General features: G+C 41.6%; 13 non-coding genes across 13 annotated transcripts; all 13 read right to left on the reverse strand.

The window, feature by feature from the left end:
• Positions 1-3,566: 3,566 nt before the first annotated feature.
• On the reverse strand, positions 3,567-3,638 carry trnap-ugg. The gene has a single exon. It is a non-coding gene; the product is annotated as a tRNA-Pro (tRNA).
• A 1,360-nt stretch (positions 3,639-4,998) lies between these two features.
• On the reverse strand, positions 4,999-5,070 carry trnap-ugg. The gene has a single exon. It is a non-coding gene; the product is annotated as a tRNA-Pro (tRNA).
• Positions 5,071-6,159: 1,089 nt separating this feature from the next.
• On the reverse strand, positions 6,160-6,231 carry trnap-agg. The gene has a single exon. It is a non-coding gene; the product is annotated as a tRNA-Pro (tRNA).
• A 2,256-nt stretch (positions 6,232-8,487) lies between these two features.
• On the reverse strand, positions 8,488-8,559 carry trnap-agg. Its single transcript has one exon. It is a non-coding gene; the product is annotated as a tRNA-Pro (tRNA).
• An 867-nt stretch (positions 8,560-9,426) lies between these two features.
• On the reverse strand, positions 9,427-9,498 carry trnap-cgg. The gene has a single exon. It is a non-coding gene; the product is annotated as a tRNA-Pro (tRNA).
• Positions 9,499-10,519: 1,021 nt separating this feature from the next.
• Positions 10,520-10,591, reverse strand: trnap-ugg. Its single transcript has one exon. It is a non-coding gene; the product is annotated as a tRNA-Pro (tRNA).
• A 1,329-nt stretch (positions 10,592-11,920) lies between these two features.
• Positions 11,921-11,992, reverse strand: trnap-agg. Its single transcript has one exon. It is a non-coding gene; the product is annotated as a tRNA-Pro (tRNA).
• A 1,524-nt stretch (positions 11,993-13,516) lies between these two features.
• trnap-agg lies at positions 13,517-13,588 on the reverse strand. The gene has a single exon. It is a non-coding gene; the product is annotated as a tRNA-Pro (tRNA).
• Positions 13,589-14,479: 891 nt separating this feature from the next.
• On the reverse strand, positions 14,480-14,551 carry trnap-cgg. The gene has a single exon. It is a non-coding gene; the product is annotated as a tRNA-Pro (tRNA).
• A 1,017-nt stretch (positions 14,552-15,568) lies between these two features.
• trnap-ugg lies at positions 15,569-15,640 on the reverse strand. The gene has a single exon. It is a non-coding gene; the product is annotated as a tRNA-Pro (tRNA).
• A 1,254-nt stretch (positions 15,641-16,894) lies between these two features.
• trnap-agg lies at positions 16,895-16,966 on the reverse strand. The gene has a single exon. It is a non-coding gene; the product is annotated as a tRNA-Pro (tRNA).
• Positions 16,967-21,134: 4,168 nt separating this feature from the next.
• Positions 21,135-21,206, reverse strand: trnap-cgg. The gene has a single exon. It is a non-coding gene; the product is annotated as a tRNA-Pro (tRNA).
• Positions 21,207-22,222: 1,016 nt separating this feature from the next.
• Positions 22,223-22,294, reverse strand: trnap-ugg. The gene has a single exon. It is a non-coding gene; the product is annotated as a tRNA-Pro (tRNA).

Below are 22,294 nucleotides of genomic sequence, written 5' to 3' on the forward strand. Positions count from 1 at the left end.
TCATGTATGACAGAACCAAATCCATGTTTGAAAAATGTCGCCCCAGATCATGTTGAAATTGAACGTGAACTGTTTATTTTCAAATTCCCAGACACTGTGAAAGCTAAACACGCAAACTGGACTTTTGTCATAAATCGTGAGCAAAAAACTTGAAATAAACTTCAATTTGACAAAACAGTTTCATTTCAATTTTGTCCAATCTGGGCTTCGATACCTAAGACCTTTCAGCATATAATACGATACCCCTACAAGGTGGAAACGAAGGACTCGTCTAGTAATAAGTAATTAACACAAACACCTGCACTCGCTGTGTATCACAACACTAAAAATGATGCCACGACGTCCAGAGATAAAAAGTTCTGCAGTTTGTTTGAGGAGAAGACGGCGGTCAGACTCGCAGTCATCCATCGCTTCCTCGCCAGCCCTCTTGCCACCACTCTGTCAACATAAAAAGGAGGTTTTTTTTCAACAAGGGCTGATAACGGCAGCTCACAAGGCTGCAGGAGGGAATTATGGGAGGTGTCGTTCAACGCTGCACCTTTAAAATAGTGAGGGAATGTTTTTCCAAACTCATGATTGATGAAAACTTCTACAAGACATTAAAAAACAACATCTCTGGATCGGACCAAAACACAAAGACAAACTTTATCCTGAACTTCTATCTCTCCGGAGAAAACGTGGCCCCTCACACAGGATGGGTTTTATCACTGGGGGTGTTTGAGAAGAAGCATATTGTTCTTGACTTGAAATGGCCATCGACAGACGGTGTGCCGACTCTTCGCCTCCTCCTCCTCCTCCCCAGGTGAACACACCCTCCACGGTTTTCTTTCTCCTTTCTCCTCAGCGTTTAAAGCCCAACGGACGCCTCCCCTGGACCAAACCCAGACCTCCGCTCTCATTCCGATTCATGGCCGCACTAGTCGGCCATTGTTCCCACTGAGATCCTGCGCGTCATGAATAGCCAATAAAAAGCCCATCGCTCCACGGTGAATCGGAGTTGAAGAAAAGGTGCCCGGAGAGGCAGTGACGGCCTCCGCGCAGCGCTCAGTGTGGAAACCATCTGTTCGCTCGGCCCCCTGCTCGCAGTGTGAAAGGGATAATTGAGTGTTATACAGAGCAGAGAATAGATCCCTCTGCCGCTGATTTGTATTCTTTAGAAAGAGCCAGGGGTTTCACACCACATCTGCCCCTCAGCTTCATTCAGCCCCATTCACTGTCCCGTCAATTAGCACACTCAATTAAGCCCTCATAATCCCTTTATCGACACATAAGGGCTCCATCGAATGCCACGCCCGCCATGGAGAACTGGCAACAAATGAGACTTTAGTGACTGTTTTCTTTGGGAAGAGGGCAGGGAAACAATGCAGACTGATAGCAGTGTGAACCCTTCAACACTTCATAAGAAGAGTTGATGGGTGAAAAGCCGAGTGCTGCTGCAGCTGGCAGCGAACCGCTGAGGGCTGCCGGCAGCGTGAACGAGCTCCCTGCTCTATTTGTCGGCCATTGTTCTGCAGATTATGAGCTGCCTTTTCACTGGAGCGTTGCAATTAATTAGGGTCGAATGGAGAGGCAGTCGGTCAGGCACATGCAGGCCGGGGGAGGCCTGCATGCAGATGAACTGTGAAAACAGACTAAATGCCAACAGTCTCAGTGGTGTCCCATTGGATGAGAAGACGTTAGCTTAATCCCCATCAGTGCCGCGTGAGCCGGGGCTGATATGAATTTAACAGGTTTAATATGACCCAGCAACCAGCCACAGCACTGATACACTGTAAAACACCGTACAGGAGTTTGAGAAAATCACAGCATGTTATTATCACTTTATACGTATTATCAGCCGAATCGGCAGCTCCACTCGCCTTTACAGAGAGTTTCAGCTCATTGTTCATGTGACCACAGACCACGACTTTACTGTTCTGATTCAGCCTCACAGCATCATTTTCGGCAGATGGATGATTCATGTTAAGGACGTGACGTGACGTTAAAGACTCCCACACAGACCAAGGAGATGTTTTTCATTAAGGGTTTGTCCGGGATATGAACCCCCGACCTCTCACACCCAAAGCCAGAATCATACCCCTAGACCAATGAGCCAAAACCCACAGGCTGAGTCGGTGCAATAAATTGGCCCCGGATTGTCCTCCTACCAAATCTGTCACATTATTTAATACAGTGATTTAGGGCAGATGTTTTCAGAGAAAAAGCTGTAGAAACCCACTGTCCACTATCTGCTCAGCAGCAAACAGCAGACAAACCCAGTCAGAGACCAGCTGGTGGACATAGTGGAGCATTTAGCAGCTAAAGAGCCTGATGTTTCCCTCAGGTGGTGGATTGATTAGATTAACTGTTTTAACAAGAACTTTGTTGAGAGAAGAAACATTTAAAAGTCACACAAAGAAAAACGTGATGTTTTTGTCAAGGGCTCGTCTGGGATTTGAACCCCTGACCTCTCGCACCCAAAGAATCATACCCCTAGACCAACGAGCCTAGATTCCTACCACAAAAGTCTGGTGAAAAACAGCTGAAATGAATCATAGTACAAACAGCTTTGCAAATAAAAAGCATTTATCATGGCTGCTTTTTCCAACACTTTGATGGAACAAGGATAGAAGTTTTCTTCTGCTTCCGGTCTTTATGCTAAGCTAGGCTAAACTGCTCTTCTCTTCTCACACCCATCATATACTTCCCATACAAAGGTTAAAATCTGGGAAACAGCTGATGTATCTTAAATTATTTAAAGGATGCATATTAACAAGATACTGTGGGAAGTCATTCTTAAGGTTTTGCAAGTATTGTCGCAGTGTTTAAATTTATTCTAGTGCGCTCAAATCCATTGATTCACTGTTTTAAGAAGGACCTTACTGAGAGAGGAAACATTAAAGATTCTCAAAAACCAAAAATTAAAGAAATATCGTCAAGCCAAAAACCAAGCCAGATATTTCCCTCAGGAGTTGGTGGAGACCAAAAACAGAGCTAAAACCGAGTGAATATTGGACTTAGTTCAGCAGGTGGCCAGTAACACGGTTCCAAACGAAAGATCCAAAGTTCACCATATCAACCTAAAGGTGGTGAGATGTCAATGTTGTGTTCACTGCGGCCCCCAGTGGCCAATACACAGTTATTGCAGGTTTTGGAGTTTCTATAATTGATTTTCAGATGACTTCAGAACTTACAAACACAAGATGTTCTGACCATGTAAACCTTGTTTTCTGTCTGGTTAAACTTTGTCGAACTGACTCGGGGTAGAAACAGGTTTCCAAATACAACAGACTTAGAACAGCTGCAACACAACTACTGTATCTTTTATGAGCAGGTATAAATTCAGCCTGTTACCCTTCACTCCACTGAGGAGTGGGAAACAGCCAATATAGGTTAGTTATTTATAGCACATTTATTAACAAGACAGTGGGTTAAGGGATTTTAAGGTTCTGCAAGCACCTGCTGTCACTGCAGTGTTGTCCTTATTGATGTAGGAACAGTACAGACTCTCCATTGTTTTGCTTTTATGCTTCACTGTTTTAACATTAAACATTAAGGACTCACAGATGACAGCCAGTTTTCTTTCAAGGCTCGTCCGGGATTTGAACCCAGGACCTCTCGCACCCAAAGCGAGAATCATACCCCTAGACCAACGAGCCACGATTCCTACCACAAGAGTCTGGTGAAAAACGGATGAACTGAATCATAGTAGGAACAGCTTTGCAGAAGAAAGGAATTTATCATGGCTCCATTTTCCAACACTTTGATGGAACAAGGCTAGAAAGTTTTCTTCTGCTTCCGGTCTTTATGCTAAGCTAGGCTAAACTGCTCTTGGACCTATCATATACTTCCTATACAAAGGTTAAAATCTGGGAAACAGCTGATGTATCTTACTGATGTATGTTAAATTATTTAAAGGATGCATATTAACAAGATACTGCGGGAAGTCATTTTTAAGGTTTTGCAAGTATTGTCGCAGTGTTTGAATTTATTCTAGTGCGCTCAAATCCTTTGATTCACTGTTTTAAGAAGGACCTTACTGAGAGAGGAAACATTAAAGATTCTCAAAAACCAAAAATTAAAGAAATATCGTCAAGCCAAAAACCAAGCCAGATATTTCCCTCAGGAGTTGGTAGAGACCAAAAACAGAGCTAAAACCGAGTGAATATTGGACTTAGTTCAGCAGGTGGCCAGTAACACGGTTCCAAACGAAAGATCCAAAGTTCACCATATCAACTTAAAGGTGGTGAGATGTCAATGTTGTGTTCACTGCGGCCCCCAGTGGCCAATACACGGTTATTGCAGGTTTTGGAGTTTCTATAATTGATTTTCAGATGACTTCAGAACTTACAAACACAAGTTGTTCTGACCTGAGTAGAATCTGTGAGGCAGAATATATGCTATGGATTTATCAGTGCTAGTAATCCTCATTTGTGGAGAAGGAGCTGGTTCTTGAGTCCTCTGTAGAACTAGGTCTTTGGCGCTCTTCTTCACTGTGTTAATAGTAAACGGACTTTAAAGTGCTGAAGCTGGCAAAGGTTGCTTATGTTGGGCTCGTCCGGGATTTGAACCCTCTCACACCCGAAGCGAGAATCATACCCCTAGACCAACGAGCCATGTAAACCTTGTTTTCTGTCTGGTCAAACTTTGTCGAACTGACTTGGGGTAGAAACAGGTTTCCAAATACAACGGACTTAGAACAGCTGCAACACAACTACTGTATCTTTTATGAGCAGGCATAGATTCAGCCTGTTACCCTTCACTCCACTGAGGGAGAGACTTTACGACTGAAATGGGAAACAGCCAATATAGGTTAGTTATTTATAGCACATTTATTAACAAGACAGTGGGTTAAGGGATTTTAAGGTTCTGCAAGCACCTGGTGTCACTGCAGTGTTGTCCTTATTGATGTAGGAACACTACAGACTCTCCATTGTTTTGCTTTTATGCTTCACTGTTTTAACATTAAACATTTGACATTAAGGACTAACAGACAGATGACAGCCATTTTTCTTTCAAGGGCTCGTCCGGGATTTGAACCCGGGACCTCTCGCACCCAAAGCGAGAATCATACCCCTAGACCAACGAGCCACAATTCCTACCACAAGAGTCTGGTGAAAAACGGATGAACTGAATCATAGTAGGAACAGCTTTGCAAATAAAAAGCATTCATCATGGCTGCTTTTTCCAACACTTTGATGGAACAAGGCTAGAAAGTTTTCTTCTGCTTCCGGTCTTTATGCTCTTTATGCTAAGCTAGGCTAAACTGCTCTTGGACCTATCATATACTTCCCATACAAAGGTTAAAATCTGATGTATCTTAAATTATTTAAAGGATGCATATTAACAAGATACTGTGGGAAGTCATTTTTAAGGTTTTGCAAGTATTGTCGCAGTGTTTGAATTTATTCTAGTGCGCTCAAATCCATTGATTCACTGTTTTAAGAAGGACCTTACTGAGAGAGGAAACATTAAAGATTCTCAAAAACCAAAAATTAAAGAAATATCGTCAAGCCAAAAACCAAGCCAGATATTTCCCTCAGGAGTTGGTGGAGACCAAAAACAGAGCTAAAACCGAGTGAATATTGGACTTAGTTCAGCAGGTGGCCAGTAACACGGTTCCAAACGAAAGATCCAAAGTTCACCATATCAACTTAAATGTGGTGAGATGTCAATGTTGTGTTCACTGCGGCCCCCAGTGGCCAATACACAGTTATTGCAGGTTTTGGAGTTTCTATAATTGATTTTCAGATGACTTCAGAACTTACAAACACAAGATGTTCTGACCATGTAAACCTTGTTTTGTGTCTGGTTAAACTTTGTCGAACTGACTCGGGGTAGAAACAGGTTTCCAAATACAACGGACTTAGAACAGCTGCAACACAACTACTGTATCTTTTATGAGCAGGCATAGATTCAGCCTGTTACCCTTCACTCCACTGAGGGAGAGACTTTACGACTGAAATGGGAAACAGCCAATATAGGTTAGTTATTTATAGCACATTTATTAACAAGACAGTGGGTTAAGGGATTTTAAGGTTCTGCAAGCACCTGGTGTCACTGCAGTGTTGTCCTTATTGATGTAGGAACACTACAGACTCTCCATTGTTTTGCTTTTATGCTTCACTGTTTTAACATTAAACATTAAGGACTCACAGATGACAGCCAGTTTTCTTTCAAGGGCTCGTCCGGGATTTGAACCCGGGACCTCTCGCACCCTAAGCGAGAATCATACCCCTAGACCAACGAGCCACAATTCCTACCACAAGAGTCTGGTGAAAAACGGATGAACTGAATCATAGTAGGAACAGCTTTGCAAATAAAAAGCATTCATCATGGCTGCTTTTTCCAACACTTTGATGGAACAAGGCTAGAAAGTTTTCTTCTGCTTCCGGTCTTTATGCTAAGCTAGGCTAAACTGCTCTTGGACCTATCATATACTTCCCATACAAAGGTTAAAATCTGATGTATCTTAAATTATTTAAAGGATGCATATTAACAAGATACTGTGGGAAGTCATTTTTAAGGTTTTGCAAGTATTGTCGCAGTGTTTGAATTTATTCTAGTGCGCTCAAATCCATTGATTCACTGTTTTAAGAAGGACCTTACTGAGAGAGGAAACATTAAAGATTCTCAAAAACCAAAAATTAAAGAAATATCGTCAAGCCAAAAACCAAGCCAGATATTTCCCTCAGGAGTTGGTAGAGACCAAAAACAGAGCTAAAACCGAGTGAATATTGGACTTAGTTCAGCAGGTGGCCAGTAACACGGTTCCAAACGAAAGATCCAAAGTTCACCATATCAACTTAAAGGTGGTGAGATGTCAATGTTGTGTTCACTGCGGCCCCCAGTGGCCAATACACAGTTATTGCAGGTTTTGGAGTTTCTATAATTGATTTTCAGATGACTTCAGAACTTACAAACACAAGATGTTCTGACCATGTAAACCTTGTTTTCTGTCTGGTTAAACTTTGTCGAACTGACTCGGGGTAGAAACAGGTTTCCAAATACAACGGACTTAGAACAGCTGCAACACAACTACTGTATCTTTTATGAGCAGGCATAGATTCAGCCTGTTACCCTTCACTCCACTGAGGGAGAGACTTTACGACTGAAATGGGAAACAGCCAATATAGGTTAGTTATTTATAGCACATTTATTAACAAGACAGTGGGTTAAGGGATTTTAAGGTTCTGCAAGCACCTGCTGTCACTGCAGTGTTGTCCTTATTGATGTAGGAACAGTACAGACTCTCCATTGTTTTGCTTTTATGCTTCACTGTTTTAACATTAAACATTAAGGACTCACAGATGACAGCCAGTTTTCTTTCAAGGGCTCGTCCAGGATTTGAACCCGGGACCTCTTGCACCCTAAGCGAATCATACCCCATAGACTTAGTTCAGCAGATGGCCAGTAACACGGTTCCAAACGAAAGATCCAAAGTTCACCATATCAACTTAAAGGTGGTGAAGTTGTTCTTATACTTCTCATACAAAGGTTAAAATCTGATGTATCTTAAATTATTTAAAGGATGCATATTAACAAGATACTGTGTTTGAATTTATTCTACAAATCCATTGATTCACTGTTGAAATATCGCAAAACAAAGCCAGATATTTCCCTCAGGAGTTGGTAGAGACCAAAAACAGAGCTAAAACCGAGTGAATATTGGACTTAGTTCAGCAGGTGGCCAGTAACACGGTTCCAAACGAAAGATCCAAAGTTCACCATATCAACTTAAAGGTGGTGAGATGTCAATGTTGTGTTCACTGCGGCCCCCAGTGGCCAATACACAGTTATTGCAGGTTTTGGAGTTTCTATAATTGATTTTCAGACGACTTCAGAACTTACAAACACAAGTTGTTCTGACCTGAGCAGAATCTGAGAGGCAGAATATATGCTATGGATTTATCAGTGCTAGTAATCCTCATTTGTGGAGAAGGAGCTGGTTCTTGAGTCCTCTGTAGAAGTAGGTCTTTTGCGCTCTTCTACACTGTGTAAATACTAAACGGACTTTAAAGTGCTGAAGCTGGCAAAGGTTGCTTATGTTGGGCTCGTCCGGGATTTGAACCCTCTCACACCCGAAGCGAGAATCATACCCCTAGACCAACGAGCCATGTAAACCTTGTTTTCTGTCTGGTTAAACTTTGTCGAACTGACTCGGGGTAGAAACAGGTTTCCAAATACAACGGACTTAGAACAGCTGCAACACAACTACTCTATCTTTTATGAGCAGGCATAGATTCAGCCTGTTACCCTTCACTCCACTGAGGGAGAGACTTTACGACTGAAATGGGAAACAGCCAATATAGGTTAGTTATTTATAGCACATTTATTAACAAGACAGTGGGTTAAGGGATTTTAAGGTTCTGCAAGCACCTGGTGTCACTGCAGTGTTGTCCTTATTGATGTAGGAACACTACAGACTCTCCATTGTTTTGCTTTTATGCTTCACTGTTTTAACATTAAACATTAAGGACTCACAGATGACAGCCAGTTTTCTTTCAAGGGCTCGTCCGGGATTTGAACCCGGGACCTCTCGCACCCTAAGCGAGAATCATACCCCTAGACCAACGAGCCACGATTCCTACCACAAGAGTGTGGTGAAAAATCGATGAGCTGAATCATAGTAGGAACAGCTTTGCAGACAAAAAGTATTTATCATGGCTGCATTTTCCAACACTTTGATGGAACAAGGCTAGAAAGTTTTCTTCTGCTTCCGGTCTTTATGCTAAGCTAGGCTAAACTGCTCTTGGACCTATCATATACTTCTCATACAAAGGTTAAAATCTGATGTATCTTAAATTATTTAAAGGATGCATATTAACAAGATACTGTGGGAAGTCATTTTTAAGGTTTTGCAAGTATTGTCGCAGTGTTTGAATTTATTCTAGTGCGCTCAAATCCATTGATTCACTGTTTTAAGAAGGACCTTACTGAGAGAGGAAACATTAAAGATTCTCAAAAACCAAAAATTAAAGAAATATCGTCAAGCCAAAAACCAAGCCAGATATTTCCCTCAGGAGTTGGTAGAGACCAAAAACAGAGCTAAAACCGAGTGAATATTGGACTTAGTTCAGCAGGTGGCCAGTAACACGGTTCCAAACGAAAGATCCAAAGTTCACCATATCAACTTAAAGGTGGTGAGATGTCAATGTTGTGTTCACTGCGGCCCCCAGTGGCCAATACACAGTTATTGCAGGTTTTGGAGTTTCTATAATTGATTTTCAGACGACTTCAGAACTTACAAACACAAGTTGTTCTGACCTGAGTAGAATCTGTGAGGCAGAATATATGCGATGGATTTATCAGTGCTAGTAATCCTCATTTGTGGAGAAGGAGCTGGTTCTTGAGTCCTCTGTAGAACTAGGTCTTTGGCGCTCTTCTTCACTGTGTTAATAGTAAACGGACTTTAAAGTGCTGAAGCTGGCAAAGGTTACTTATGTTGGGCTCATCCGGGATTTGAACCCGGGACCTCTCACACCCGAAGCGAGAATCATACCCCTAGACCAACGAGCCATGTAAACCTTGTTTTCTGTCTGGTTAAACTTTGTCGAACTGACTCGGGGTAGAAACAGGTTTCCAAATACAACGGACTTAGAACAGCTGCAACACAACTACTCTATCTTTTATGAGCAGGCATAGATTCAGCCTGTTATCCTACAGAGCTAAAACCGGGTGAATATTGGACTTAGTTCAGCAGGTGGCCAGTAACACGGTTCCAAACGAAAGATCCAAAGTTCACCATATCAACTTAAAGGTGGTGAGATGTCAATGTTGTGTTCACTGCGGCCCCCAGTGGCCAATACACAGTTATTGCAGGTTTTGGAGTTTCTATAATTGATTTTCAGACGACTTCAGAACTTACAAACACAAGTTGTTCTGACCTGAGCAGAATCTGAGAGGCAGAATATATGCTATGGATTTATCAGTGCTAGTAATCCTCATTTGTGGAGAAGGAGCTGGTTCTTGAGTCCTCTGTAGAAGTAGGTCTTTTGCGCTCTTCTACACTGTGTAAATACTAAACGGACTTTAAAGTGCTGAAGCTGGCAAAGGTTGCTTATGTTGGGCTCGTCCGGGATTTGAACCCTCTCACACCCGAAGCGAGAATCATACCCCTAGACCAACGAGCCATGTAAACCTTGTTTTCTGTCTGGTTAAACTTTGTCGAACTGACTCGGGGTAGAAACAGGTTTCCAAATACAACGGACTTAGAACAGCTGCAACACAACTACTGTATCTTTTATGAGCAGGCATAGATTCAGCCTGTTACCCTTCACTCCACTGAGGGAGAGACTTTACGACTGAAATGGGAAACAGCCAATATAGGTTAGTTATTTATAGCAAATTTATTAACAAGACAGTGGGTTAAGGGATTTTAAGGTTCTGCAAGCACCTGGTGTCACTGTAGTGTGGTCCTTATTGATGTAGGAACACTACAGACTCTCCATTGTTGTGTGTCCTTTTATGCTTCACTGTTTTAACATTAAACATTTGACATTAAGGACTAACAGACAGATGACAGCCAGTTTTCTTTCAAGGGCTCGTCCGGGATTTGAACCCGGGACCTCTCGCACCCAAAGCGAGAATCATACCCCTAGACCAACGAGCCACGATTCCTACCACAAGAGTCTGGTGAAAAACGGATGAACTGAATCATAGTAGGAACAGCTTTGCAGACAAAAGTATTTATCATGGCTGCTTTTTCCAACACTTTGATGGAACAAGGCTAGAAAGTTTTCTTCTGCTTCCGTCTTTATGCTCTTATGCTAAGCTAGGCTAAACTGCTCTTGGACCTATCATATACTTCTCATACAAAGGTTAAAATCTGATGTATCTTAAATTATTTAAAGGATGCATATTAACAAGATACTGTGGGAAGTCATTTTTAAGGTTTTGCAAGTATTGTCGCAGTGTTTGAATTTATTCTAGTGCGCTCAAATCCATTGATTCACTGTTTTAAGAAGGACCTTACTGAGAGAGGAAACATTAAAGATTCTCAAAAACCAAAAATTAAAGAAATATCGTCAAGCCAAAAACCAAGCCAGATATTTCCCTCAGGAGTTGGTAGAGACCAAAAACAGAGCTAAAACCGAGTGAATATTGGACTTAGTTCAGCAGGTGGCCAGTAACACGGTTCCAAACGAAAGATCCAAAGTTCACCATATCAACTTAAAGGTGGTGAGATGTCAATGTTGTGTTCACTGCGGCCCCCAGTGGCCAATACACAGTTATTGCAGGTTTTGGAGTTTCTATAATTGATTTTCAGATGACTTCAGAACTTACAAACACAAGATGTTCTGACCTGTAGAATGAGAGAGAGAATATATGCTATATGGATTTATCAGTGCTAGTAATCCTATCATTTGGAGAAGGAGCTGGTTCTTGGAGTCTCTTGTAGAAGTAGGTCTTTTCTCTCTCTTTCTACACAATGTAAATACTAAACTTTTTTAAAGTGTGCTGAAGCTGGCAAGGTATGTTGGGCTGGCTGTCCGGGATGACCCTCTCACACACCAAGCGAGAGAATCATACCCCTAGACCAACGAGCCATGTAAACCTTGTTTTGTGTCTGGTTAAACTTTGTCGAACTGACTCGGGGTAGAAACAGGTTTCCAAATACAACGGACTTAGAACAGCTGCAACACAACTACTGTATCTTTTATGAGCAGGCATAGATTCAGCCTGTTACCCTTCACTCCACTGAGGGAGAGACTTTACGACTGAAATGGGAAACAGCCAATATAGGTTAGTTATTTATAGCACATTTATTAACAAGACAGTGGGTTAAGGGATTTTAAGGTTCTGCAAGCATGTGGTGTCACTGCAGTGTTGTCCTTATTGATGTAGGAACAGTACAGACTCTCCATTGTTTTGCTTTTATGCTTCACTGTTTTAACATTAAACATTAAGGACTCACAGATGACAACCAGTGTTCTTTCAAGGGCTCGTCCGGGATTTGAACCCGGGACCTCTCGCACCCTAAGCGAGAATCATACCCCTAGACCAACGAGCCACAATTCCTACCACAGGAAGTCTGGTGAAAAACGGATGAACTGAATCATAGTAGGAACAGCTTTGCAGACAAAAAGTATTTATCATGGCTGCATTTTCCAACACTTTGATGGAACAAGGCTAGAAAGTTTTCTTCTGCTTCCGGTCTTTATGCTAAGCTAGGCTAAACTGCTCTTGGACCTATCATATACTTCCCATACAAAGGTTAAAATCTGATGTATCTTAAATTATTTAAAGGATGCATATTAACAAGATACTGTGGGAAGTCATTTTTAAGGTTTTGCAAGTATTGTCGCAGTGTTTGAATTTATTCTAGTGCGCTCAAATCCATTGATTCACTGTTTTAAGAAGGACCTTACTGAGAGAGGAAACATTAAAGATTCTCAAAAACCAAAAATTAAAGAAATATCGTCAAGCCAAAAACCAAGCCAGATATTTCCCTCAGGAGTTGGTAGAGACCAAAAACAGAGCTAAAACCGAGTGAATATTGGACTTAGTTCAGCAGGTGGCCAGTAACACGGTTCCAAACGAAAGATCCAAAGTTCACCATATCAACTTAAAGGTGGTGAGATGTCAATGTTGTGTTCACTGCGGCCCCCAGTGGCCAATACACAGTTATTGCAGGTTTTGGAGTTTCTATAATTGATTTTCAGATGACTTCAGAACTTACAAACACAAGATGTTCTGACCATGTAAACCTTGTTTTCTGTCTGGTTAAACTTTGTCGAACTGACTCGGGGTAGAAACAGGTTTCCAAATACAACGGACTTAGAACAGCTGCAACACAACTACTGTATCTTTTATGAGCAGGCATAGATTCAGCCTGTTACCCTTCACTCCACTGAGGGAGAGACTTTACGACTGAAATGGGAAACAGCCAATATAGGTTAGTTATTTATAGCACATTTATTAACAAGACAGTGGGTTAAGGGATTTTAAGGTTCTGCAAGCACCTGCTGTCACTGCAGTGTTGTCCTTATTGATGTAGGAACAGTACAGACTCTCCATTGTTTTGCTTTTATGCTTCACTGTTTTAACATTAAACATTAAGGACTCACAGATGACAGCCAGTTTTCTTTCAAGGGCTCGTCCAGGATTTGAACCCGGGACCTCTTGCACCCAAAGCAAGAATCATACCCCATACTGGACTTAGTTCAGCAGATGGCCAGTAACACGGTTCCAAACGAAAGATCCAAAGTTCACCATATCAACTTAAAGGTGGTGAGATGTCAATGTTGTGTTCACTGCGGCCCCCAGTGGCCAATACACAGTTATTGCAGGTTTTGGAGTTTCTATAATTGATTTTCAGACGACTTCAGAACTTACAAACACAAGTTGTTCTGACCTGAGTAGAAACTGTGAGGCAGAATATATGCGATGGATTTATCAGTGCTAGTAATCCTCATTGGTAGAGAAGGAGCTGGTTCTTGAGTCCTCTGTAGAACTAGGTCTTTGGCGCTCTTCTTCACTGTGTTAATAGTAAACGGACATTAAAGTGCTGAAGCTGGCAAAGGTTACTTATGTTGGGCTCATCCGGGATTTGAACCCGGGACCTCTCGCACCCTAAGCGAGAATCATACCCCTAGACCAACGAGCCACGATTCCTACCACAAGAGTCTGGTGAAAAATCGATGAACTGAATCATAGTAGGAACAGCTTTGCAGACAAAAAGTATTTATCATGGCTGCATTTTCCAACACTTTGATGGAACAAGGCTAGAAAGTTTTCTTCTGCTTCCGGTCTTTATGCTAAGCTAGGCTAAACTGCTCTTGGACCTATCATATACTTCCCATACAAAGGTTAAAATCTGGGAAACAGCTGATGTATCTTACTGATGTATGTTAAATTATTTAAAGGATGCATATTAACAAGATACTGTGGGAAGTCATTTTTAAGGTTTTGCAAGTATTGTCGCAGTGTTTGAATTTATTCTAGTGCGCTCAAATCCATTGATTCACTGTTTTAAGAAGGACCTTACTGAGAGAGGAAACATTAAAGATTCTCAAAAACCAAAAATTAAAGAAATATCGTCAAGCCAAAAACCAAGCCAGATATTTCCCTCAGGAGTTGGTAGAGACCAAAAACAGAGCTAAAACCGAGTGAATATTGGACTTAGTTCAGCAGGTGGCCAGTAACACGGTTCCAAACGAAAGATCCAAAGTTCACCATATCAACTTAAAGGTGGTGAGATGTCAATGTTGTGTTCACTGCGGCCCCCAGTGGCCAATACACAGTTATTGCAGGTTTTGGAGTTTCTATAATTGATTTTCAGACGACTTCAGAACTTACAAACACAAGTTGTTCTGACCTGAGTAGAATCTGTGAGGCAGAATATATGCGATGGATTTATCAGTGCTAGTAATCCTCATTTGTGGAGAAGGAGCTGGTTCTTGAGTCCTCTGTAGAACTAGGTCTTTGGCGCTCTTCTTCACTGTGTTAATAGTAAACGGACTTTAAAGTGCTGAAGCTGGCAAAGGTTACTTATGTTGGGCTCATCCGGGATTTGAACCCGGGACCTCTCACACCCGAAGCGAGAATCATACCCCTAGACCAACGAGCCATGTAAACCTTGTTTTCTGTCTGGTTAAACCTTGTCGAACTGACTCGGGGTAGAAACAGGTTTCCAAATACAACGGACTTAGAACAGCTGCAACACAACTACTCTATCTTTTATGAGCAGGCATAGATTCAGCCTGTTATCCTACAGAGCTAAAACCGGGTGAATATTGGACTTAGTTCAGCAGGTGGCCAGTAACACGGTTCCAAACGAAAGATCCAAAGTTCACCATATCAACTTAAAGGTGGTGAGATGTCAATGTTGTGTTCACTGCGGCCCCCAGTGGCCAATACACAGTTATTGCAGGTTTTGGAGTTTCTATCTTTGATTTTCAGACGACTTCAGAACTTACAAACACAAGTTGTTCTGACCTGAGCAGAATCTGAGAGGCAGAATATATGCTATGGATTTATCAGTGCTAGTAATCCTCATTTGTGGAGAAGGAGCTGGTTCTTGAGTCCTCTGTAGAAGTAGGTCTTTGGCGCTCTTCTACACTGTGTAAATACTAAACGGACTTTAAAGTGCTGAAGCTGGCAAAGGTTGCTTATGTTGGGCTCGTCCGGGATTTGAACCCTCTCACACCCGAAGCGAGAATCATACCCCTAGACCAACGAGCCATGTAAACCTTGTTTTCTGTCTGGTTAAACTTTGTCGAACTGACTCGGGGTAGAAACAGGTTTCCAAATACAACGGACTTAGAACAGCTGCAACACAACTACTGTATCTTTTATGAGCAGGCATAGATTCAGCCTGTTACCCTTCACTCCACTGAGGGAGAGACTTTACGACTGAAATGGGAAACAGCCAATATAGGTTAGTTATTTATAGCACATTTATTAACAAGACAGTGGGTTAAGGGATTTTAAGGTTCTGCAAGCACCTGGTGTCACTGCAGTGTTGTCCTTATTGATGTAGGAACACTACAGACTCTCCATTGTTTTGCTTTTATGCTTCACTGTTTTAACATTAAACATTTGACATTAAGGACTAACAGACAGATGACAGCCAGTTTTCTTTCAAGGGCTCGTCCGGGATTTGAACCCGGGACCTCTCGCACCCAAAGCGAGAATCATACCCCTAGACCAACGAGCCACGATACCTACCACAAGAGTGTGGTGAAAAATCGATGAGCTGAATCATAGTAGGAAGAGCTTTGCAGACAAAAAGTATTTATCATGGCTGCATTTTCCAACACTTTAATGGAACAAGGCTAGAAAGTTTTCTTCTTCCGGTCTTTATGCTAAGCTAGGGGCTACTGCTCTTGGACCATATCATATACTTTCATACAAAAGTTAAAAATCTGATGTCTTAAATTATATTTAAATGCATATTTAACAAGATACTGTGGGAAGTCATTTTTAAGGTTTTGCAAGTATTATGTCGCAGTGTTTGAATTTATTCTAGTGCGCTCAAATCCATTGATTCACTGTTTTAAGAAGGACCTTACTGAGAGAGGAAACATTAAAGATTCTCAAAAACCAAAAATTAAAGAAATATCGTCAAGCCAAAAACCAAGCCAGATATTTCCCTCAGGAGTTGGTAGAGACCAAAAACAGAGCTAAAACCGAGTGAATATTGGACTTAGTTCAGCAGGTGGCCAGTAACACGGTTCCAAACGAAAGATCCAAAGTTCACCATATCAACTTAAAGGTGGTGAGATGTCAATGTTGTGTTCACTGCCCCCAGTGGCCAATACACAGTTATTGCAGGTTTTGGAGTTTCTATAATTGATTTTCAGATGACTTCAGAACTTACAAACACAAGTTGTTCTGACCTGCGAGCCATGTAAACCTTGTTTTCTGTCTGGTTAAACTTTGTCGAACTGACTCGGGTAGAAACAGGTTTCCAAATACAACGGACTTAGAACAGCTGCAACACAACTACTGTATCTTTTATGAGCAGGCATAGATTCAGCCTGTTACCCTTCACTCCACTGAGGGAGAGACTTTACGACTGAAATGATATTGGACTTAGTTCAGCAGGTGGCCAGTAACACGGTTCCAAACGAAAGATCCAAAGTTCACCATATCAACTTAAAGGTGGTGAGATGTCAATGTTGTGTTCACTGCGGCCCCCAGTGGCCAATACACAGTTATTGCAGGTTTTGGAGTTTCTATAATTGATTTTCAGACGACTTCAGAACTTACAAACACAAGTTGTTCTGACCTGAGCAGAATCTGAGAGGCAGAATATATGCTATGGATTTATCAGTGCTAGTAATCCTCATTTGTGGAGAAGGAGCTGGTTCTTGAGTCCTCTGTAGAAGTAGGTCTTTTGCGCTCTTCTACACTGTGTAAATACTAAACGGACTTTAAAGTGCTGAAGCTGGCAAAGGTTACTTATGTTGGGCTCATCCGGGATTTGAACCCGGGACCTCTCGCACCCTAAGCGAGAATCATACCCCTAGACCAACGAGCCACGATTCCTACCACAAGAGTCTGGTGAAAAATCGATGAACTGAATCATAGTAGGAACAGCTTTGCAGACAAAAAGTATTTATCATGGCTGCATTTTCCAACACTTTGATGGAACAAGGCTAGAAAGTTTTCTTCTTCCGGTCTTTATGCTAAGCTAGGCTAAACTGCTCTTGGACCTATCATATACTTCCCATACAAAGGTTAAAATCTGATGTATCTTAAATTATTTAAAGGATGCATATTAACAAGATACTGTGGGAAGTCATTTTTAAGGTTTTGCAAGTATAGTGTTTGAATTTATTCTACAAATCCATTGATTCACTGTTTTAAGAAGGACCTTACTGAGAGAGGAAACATTAAAGATTCTCAAAACCAAAAATTAAAGAAATATCGTCAAGCCAAAAACCAAGCCAGATATTTCAGACCAAAACAGAGCTAAAACCGAGTGAATATTGGACTTAGTTCAGCAGGTGGCCAGTAACACGGTTCCAAACGAAAGATCCAAAGTTCACCATATCAACTTAAATGTGGTGAGATGTCAATGTTGTGTTCACTGCGGCCCCCAGTGGCCAATACACAGTTATTGCAGGTTTTGGAGTTTCTATAATTGATTTTCAGATGACTTCAGAACTTACAAACACAAGATGTTCTGACCCAGATATATATTATTATCAGCTAGTAATCCCTCATTTGGAGAGAGAGTGGAGTCTGTTCTTGAGTCCTGTAGAAGTAGGTCTCTCTTTTCTCTCTACACTGTGTAAATACTAAAACGACTTTAAAGTGCTGAAGCTGGCAAAAGGTTGCTTATGTTGGGCTCGTCCGGGATTGAACCCTCTCACACAAAAAGAGAATCATACCCCTAGACCAGCGAGCCATGTAAACCTTGTTTTCTGTCTGGTTAAACTTTGTCGAACTGACTCGGGGTAGAAACAGGTTTCCAAATACAACGGACTTAGAACAGCTGCAACACAACTACTGTATCTTTTATGAGCAGGCATAGATTCAGCCTGTTACCCTTCACTCCACTGAGGGAGAGACTTTACGACTGAAATGGGAAACAGCCAATATAGGTTAGTTATTTATAGCACATTTATTAACAAGAAAGTGGGATAAGGTTCTGCAAGCACCTGGTGTCACTGCAGTGTTGTCCTTATTGATGTAGGAACACTACAGACTCTCCATTGTTTTCCTTTTATTCTTCACTGTTTTAACATTAAACATTAAGGACTCACAGATGACAGCCATTTTTCTTTCAAGGGCTCGTCCGGGATTTGAACCGGACCTCTCGCACCCTAAGCGAGAATCATACCCCTAGACCAACGAGCCACAATTCCTACCACAAGAAGTCTGGTGAAAACGGATGAACTGAATCATAGTAGGAACAGCTTTGCAGACAAAAAGTATTTATCATGGCTGCATTTTCCAACACTTTGATGGAACAAGGCTAGAAAGTTTTCTTCTGCTTCCGGTCTTTATGCTAAGCTAGGCTAAACTGCTCTTGGACCTATCATATACTTCTCATACAAAGGTTAAAATCTGATGTATCTTAAATTATTTAAAGGATGCATATTAACAAGATACTGTGGGAAGTCATTTTTAAGGTTTTGCAAGTATTGTCGCAGTGTTTGAATTTATTCTAGTGCGCTCAAATCCATTGATTCACTGTTTTAAGAAGGACCTTACTGAGAGAGGAAACATTAAAGATTCTCAAAAACCAAAAATTAAAGAAATATCGTCAAGCCAAAAACCAAGCCAGATATTTCCCTCAGGAGTTGGTAGAGACCAAAACAGTACAGACTCTCAGACTTTTGCTTTTTTGCTTTTATGCTTTTAACATTAAACATTAAGGACTCACAGATGACAGCATTTTTTTTTTTTCAAGGGGCTCCCGATTTGAATTTGACCTCCTCTCTCCACCCTAAGCGAGAATCATACCCCTAGCCAAAAACCAAGCCAGATAGGTTCCAAACGAAAGATCCAAAGTTCACCGTATCAACTTAAAGGTGGTGAGATGTCAATGTTGTGTTCACTGCGGCCCCCAGTGGCCAATACACAGTTAATGCAGGTTTTGGAGTTACTATCTTTGATTTTCAGACGACTTCAGAACTTACAAACACAAGTTGTTCTGACCTGAGCAGAATCTGAGAGGCAGAATATATGCTATGGATTTATCATTGCTAGTAATCCTCATTTGTGGAGAAGGAGCTGGTTCTTGAGTCCTCTGTAGAAGTAGGTCTTTTGCGCTCTTCTACATTGTGTAAATACTAAACGGACTTTAAAGTGCTGAAGCTGGCAAAGGTTACTTATGTTGGGCTCGTCCGGGATTTGAACCCTCTCACACCCGAAGCGAGAATCATACCCCTACACCAACAGAGCTAAAACCGAGTGAATATTGGACTTAGTTCAGCAGGTGGCCAGTAACACGGTTCCAAACGAAAGATCCAAAGTTCACCATATCAACTTAAAGGTGGTGAGATGTCAATGTTGTGTTCACTGCGGCCCCCAGTGGCCAATACACAGTTATTGCAGGTTTTGGAGTTTCTATAATTGATTTTCAGACGACTTCAGAACTTACAAACACAAGTTGTTCTGACCTGAGTAGAATCTGTGAGGCAGAATATATGCGATGGATTTATCAGTGCTAGTAATCCTCATTTGTGGAGAAGGAGCTGGTTCTTGAGTCCTCTGTAGAACTAGGTCTTTGGCGCTCTTCTACACTGTGTAAATACTAAACGGACTTTAAAGTGCTGAAGCTGGCAAAGGTTGCTTATGTTGGGCTCGTCCGGGATTTGAACCCTCTCACACCCGAAGCGAGAATCATACCCCTAGACCAACGAGCCATGTAAACCTTGTTTTCTGTCTGGTTAAACTTTGTCGAACTGACTCGGGGTAGAAACAGGTTTCCAAATACAACGGACTTAGAACAGCTGCAACACAACTACTGTATCTTTTATGAGCAGGCATAGATTCAGCCTGTTACCCTTCACTCCACTGAGGGAGAGACTTTACGACTGAAATGGGAAACAGCCAATATAGGTTAGTTATTTATAGCACATTTATTAACAAGACAGTGGGTTAAGGGATTTTAAGGTTCTGCAAGCACCTGGTGTCACTGCAGTGTTGTCCTTATTGATGTAGGAACACTACAGACTCTCCATTGTTTTGCTTTTATGCTTCACTGTTTTAACATTAAACATTAAGGACTCACAGATGACAGCCAGTTTTCTTTCAAGGGCTCGTCCGGGATTTGAACCCGGGACCTCTCGCACCCAAAGCGAGAATCATACCCCTAGACCAACGAAATATTTATACCTACCACAAGAGTGTGGTGAAAAATCGATGAGCTGAATCATAGTAGGAAGAGCTTTGCAGACAAAAAGTATTTATCATGGCTGCATTTTCCAACACTTTAATGGAACAAGGCTAGAAAGTTTTCTTCTTCCGGTCTTTATGCTAAGCTAGGCTAAACTGCTCTTGGACCTATCATATACTTCTCATACAAAGGTTAAAATCTGATGTATCTTAAATTATTTAAAGGATGCATATTAACAAGATACTGTGGGAAGTCATTTTTAAGGTTTTGCAAGTATTGTCGCAGTGTTTGAATTTATTCTAGTGCGCTCAAATCCATTGATTCACTGTTTTAAGAAGGACCTTACTGAGAGAGGAAACATTAAAGATTCTCAAAAACCAAAAATTAAAGAAATATCGTCAAGCCAAAAACCAAGCCAGATATTTCCCTCAGGAGTTGGTAGAGACCAAAAACAGAGCTAAAACCGAGTGAATATTGGACTTAGTTCAGCAGGTGGCCAGTAACACGGTTCCAAACGAAAGATCCAAAGTTCACCATATCAACTTAAAGGTGGTGAGATGTCAATGTTGTGTTCACTGCGGCCCCCAGTGGCCAATACACAGTTATTGCAGGTTTTGGAGTTTCTATAATTGATTTTCAGACGACTTCAGAACTTACAAACACAAGTTGTTCTGACCTGAGTAGAATCTGTGAGGCAGAATATATGCGATGGATTTATCAGTGCTAGTAATCCTCATTTGTGGAGAAGGAGCTGGTTCTTGAGTCCTCTGTAGAACTAGGTCTTTGGCGCTCTTCTTCACTGTGTTAATAGTAAACGGACTTTAAAGTGCTGAAGCTGGCAAAGGTTACTTATGTTGGGCTCATCCGGGATTTGAACCCGGGACCTCTCACACCCGAAGCGAGAATCATACCCCTAGACCAACGAGCCATGTAAACCTTGTTTTCTGTCTGGTTAAACTTTGTCGAACTGACTCGGGGTAGAAACAGGTTTCCAAATACAACGGACTTAGAACAGCTGCAACACAACTACTCTATCTTTTATGAGCAGGCATAGATTCAGCCTGTTATCCTACAGAGCTAAAACCGGGTGAATATTGGACTTAGTTCAGCAGGTGGCCAGTAACACGGTTCCAAACGAAAGATCCAAAGTTCACCATATCAACTTAAAGGTGGTGAGATGTCAATGTTGTGTTCACTGCGGCCCCCAGTGGCCAATACACAGTTATTGCAGGTTTTGGAGTTTCTATAATTGATTTTCAGACGACTTCAGAACTTACAAACACAAGTTGTTCTGACCTGAGCAGAATCTGAGAGGCAGAATATATGCGATGGATTTATCAGTGCTAGTAATCCTCATTTGTGGAGAAGGAGCTGGTTCTTGAGTCCTCTGTAGAAGTAGGTCTTTTGCGCTCTTCTACACTGTGTAAATACTAAACGGACTTTAAAGTGCTGAAGCTGGCAAAGGTTGCTTATGTTGGGCTCGTCCGGGATTTGAACCCTCTCACACCCGAAGCGAGAATCATACCCCTAGACCAACGAGCCATGTAAACCTTGTTTTCTGTCTGGTTAAACTTTGTCGAACTGACTCGGGGTAGAAACAGGTTTCCAAATACAACGGACTTAGAACAGCTGCAACACAACTACTGTATCTTTTATGAGCAGGCATAGATTCAGCCTGTTACCCTTCACTCCACTGAGGGAGAGACTTTACGACTGAAATGGGAAACAGCCAATATAGGCCAATATAGGTTAGTTATTTATAGCACATTTATTAACAAGTCAGTGGGTTAAGGGATTTTAAGGTTCTGCAAGCACCTGGTGTCACTGCAGAGTTGTCCTTATTGATGTAGGAACACTACAGACTCTCCATTGTTTTGCTTTTATGCTTCACTGTTTTAACATTAAACATTAAGGACTCACAGATGACAGCCAGTTTTCTTTCAAGGGCTCGTCCGGGATTTGAACCCGGGACCTCTCGCACCCAAAGCGAGAATCATACCCCTAGACCAACGAGCC

The sequence above is a fragment of the Xiphias gladius genome, chromosome 15 (genome assembly GCF_016859285.1).
Source record: "Xiphias gladius isolate SHS-SW01 ecotype Sanya breed wild chromosome 15, ASM1685928v1, whole genome shotgun sequence".
Lineage (NCBI taxonomy): Eukaryota > Metazoa > Chordata > Actinopteri > Istiophoriformes > Xiphiidae > Xiphias > Xiphias gladius.